Source organism: Chanos chanos, chromosome 13 (assembly GCF_902362185.1).
Source record: "Chanos chanos chromosome 13, fChaCha1.1, whole genome shotgun sequence".
Classification (NCBI taxonomy): Eukaryota; Metazoa; Chordata; class Actinopteri; order Gonorynchiformes; family Chanidae; genus Chanos; species Chanos chanos.
This window is the reverse complement of record NC_044507.1, coordinates 23463767-23467721: the sequence shown is the minus strand read 5'-3', so window position 1 is coordinate 23467721 and position 3955 is coordinate 23463767.

The following is a 3955-nucleotide window of genomic DNA, read 5'->3' as shown; positions in this document are numbered from 1 at the left end:
GGCCCAGTCACGTTCAGGTAGGAGAGACCGAAGTCACTGAGGTTGGCAGCAGGAGACCATGAGCAAGGCTTCATGCCGGTGCCAGGAGAGTCTTTCTGCGTCAATCTTCTGAAGCGGTGAGGCTGGGCTGATTCTTTGCGGAGATGAGCGGGTCAGAACGGACTATATTACAGTTGGAACAACTGGAGCTCAACTGACGCTAAGCCGAACTGTAGTGTAGCTGCACCTGTAGCTAGCTGAACTGTAGGATAGCAGGAAGTCTGGCATATTATCTGATTTGCAGACAGGGGGGTGCTGCTATCCTTTTCAGGGTGTCTCTGCCTGAAGGGAGGAGACACTCCTTGGAACTTGTAAAGTGTTAATTTGAGCTCAGTTGAAATAATTTTACATAACTTTCTCCCGCTAAAGAGCAGTAAAATTACAGTAGCTTACTCGAATCTGCCACATTTTGTTTTTCCGCACAAAACCAAATATGGTTCCTTTATCATTAAGGACAGCACAGTTTCACTGATGGCCAGAAAATTAGCTCCTTGTTACTTGGCTCCTGGTTATTTTTAAGTCTTAAAGCGCATTTATGAGTATAGGAATGGTTATGACTCGGTATGCATAATTAATTGATAGTATTGTATGGTTAGTTTCATTTTTCTTTTGTTCTGCATAGTTTGTGCCCGAGTGGAGCAATGCAGATGGGGCCTGTGACATGGTCTGATTTCCATTCTCACAGGGAAACTAACCTCCCGAGGTGATCTAGTCTCCCTCGAATTGGTCGTTATCAACTTTTGACCAAACAGCACGGGAGGTTACTGCCATCACACTGAGGCTGGTGTTCGTTATCTGTTACTGCAAGTGGTGAGAATTGGTCCTGAACGCAGAGAGGATTGGGCCATAAAAAGGGTCAAAGGAACAGAGGGGGGGTGAGAGAAGGTCAGAGAGAGAGAGAAACAGGGAGACACAGGGAGAGTCTGTACAATGTTAAATCTCAGAATCAATGAAACATTTATCAGCCCACGCATTGTAATATAAAATGTCTCACCTCCAGTTGCCGCCTGACAGTTTGTAGATGACCACAATGTTGGCATCTTTCCAGTCCTGAGGGAGGATCTCAGACTTCCAGATGTTTGTGATCAGGAGGTGCAGGCGGTGCGTGAGGATGCACCCCCCCCATGTTTGAGCACTTCTGCCAGGATGCCATCAGGTCCTGCACTTTTGTTGTTCTGATGGCTTGACGGGTTTCAGAGAACTGTAGCAGAGTGTGAAGATGCAGCATTGGTGGAAGATCTGGAAGTTCATTGAGGATATGGAGATTAACAGGGTGGGTGTGGTCTCTGGTGATCTGCCCAGCAGCCAAGGATCTCATGATGGTCCTTGAGGAGAGTGTTCCCATCTGCTGATTGGACAGGGGTAATAATTTGCTTCCTGGGGCCATATAGGGCTTTGATGGCATCATAGAAACCCTGGGTGTCGTTGCCGTCTGAAAGGTTTTGGATTTCCCGTGCCTTCTGCATCCACCAGGTGTCTTCCATAATCCGAAGAGCATGCTGGGTTGCAGTTCTTACCATCGCAAAAGTGGCTTTCAGGGTGGAGGATGTAGGGTTAGACAGGAGAGCTTTGTGGGCTTCATTTTTTGTTTGCAGGAGTGATTGGATTTCAGCAGAATTACTATCAAACCAGTCCTGGTGACGTTTCCTTGACAGACCAAGTGCTTCCGAGGCTGTACCGTGGATAGCTGTGCGCAGAGCTGACCAGTCAGTGGATTCCTCCAGAACTTGGTCAAGGTTTCTTGCAAGGAGACGTCGGAGGTTGCCTGTGGCGGTGGGGTTGTTCAGTGCTGTGCGGTTGAGTTTTCTGTTTAGGGCTGTCTTTGGATGACGGAGTGGAATGTCCATGAGGAGTTTGGATCTGACCAGCATTCAGCCCCGCGCATGGCTCGGGTAATAAGCACGTCCTGTCTGTCCTTTTGACGGACAATGATGTAATCCAGGAGGTGCCAGTGTTTTGAACGGGGGTGTTGACAGGTGGTTTTGAGCCTGTTCTTCATTTGGAAGATGGTGTTGGTAATGACCAGGCGATGTTCTGTACAGAGGGAGAGGAGCTGGAGCCCGTTGCTGTTCATTTTCCCCACTCCATGCTGGCCAAGGACTTTTTGCCATGTGAGATGCTCTGTGCCCACTCTAGCATTGAAGTCTCCCATGAGTATGAGTTTGTCTGTAGGGGGGGGTTTTCTGGATGATGGAGTCGAGACTTCTGTAAAAGTCCTCTTTGAGGTTGTGTTCTACGACTAGGGTTGGTACGTAAGCACTGATGAGGGTGGCAAAGCATCGCTTTATAAGAGGGATGCGCTATGTCACCTTTCGTTGATGTCGGTGAGGGATTCTAAGATGCATTGAAGTAGTTGGGTCTTCACTGCGAAGCCCACTCCGTGGAGGCAGCGTGTACCTTCGGAAACCTACTTCTGTCAGGGAGTCCTCTCTGTGGGTTTTGCCTGAGTGCTGACCTCGCTGAGTGCTGCGATGTCGATAATATACCCAGGAGTGTGTGAATGTTCCACAAAGAGATGTGCAAGTAAATATTTTTTTTTTGTTCTTCAACCACAAGGAGGGATGCTCTGACAGGTGCAGCTCACCATCTGGATTTGGGAGACAGCAGACAATTTTTGGACCACCTTTTCCAGCTCCTTCCCCATCAGCAGTGAGGGGCTGCTCAGACGCAGCTGCCGAGGAGACGCGCTGCTCCATCCCGCAATCTCAGTGACCATCGCTCCATTGCCGCCTGTGTGTGTGGTTTGGCTGGGCATTCCCAGCCACATCCTTGGCCTGTGCCTGCCACCATTCCACATCGCCACAGGACTTTATGGGGTAGGGGGTGGAGCGCATAGGGAAAGGATTAGTGTGACAGTGTGGGTGCACAGTCCTCACTCACCACCATCTTGACTCTGCAAGACACACTTCCAGTGGCATGAGAAGCTCATGACGACTGTAGGAACCGGACTTGAGTTCAAACTTATTTTCCTTGAGAGACACTCGTATTTTGATTTAGATTCACTGGCCTTTGGTTTGAGTCTTTTATTTTGACATTTGCCACAAGATACCTCAGCGGTTAAGATGGCTTCTTCCATGTGCACAGGTAGCGCCTCACAGTTAAGACGCTGGTGAACAAACAGTTTTTTATTGTTTGATGCTTAATGCTTTTATGGTTCTACGCTTGACGCTTAATGCATAACACTTACCGCTTCTTCGCTTATACGCTTCATCAAACTCAGACCAATTTGCCATTTTGAAGGCTCTATACTTTTGGAAACTTTAGAAACCCCTTTTTTGGTTACTTTGAATGTTCAAGCCTTCAAGCAAATTTGATTTAAACCACTGTGTATGATGTGTATCACCAGCCAGCCTACATTACAATGACCTTCGTCTGCCTGGAGCTGCAGGGGACTGCTGGTGGTCGGGTCTGCTGGACTCCGCATGTGCCTATCCCCAGCTGCAGATTTGAGCTTAGGGTTTACTCCCCTGGCCATCATAGCTCCCAAGGTTTACCCACGTGGCAGTGGGGCAGTGGTTGGTGGAACACCTCTAGGGACCACTGCAGCTCCCAGCTGGGGTGGCCAGCGGCAGAGACTGAAGGGGGGAGATTGCAGGCATGATGGCTCACTTAGCAGACTGGATTAGACGCATCACAACACCCTGCCCACAGTACAGCCAGCCAACATAGAATGTGAATACACATACACACACACACGACAGAGAGAGACAGAGAGGATGAGAGAGAGAGAGAGAGAGAGATGTGAACACATACACACACACACACGAGAGAGAAAGACTCTCATCACCACATATAAAATGTGAGCACACACACACATAGAAAGAGAGAGAGAGAGATGTGAACACACACACACACACACACACACACACAGAGAGAGAGAGATGTGAACACGAACACACACACACACACAGAGAGA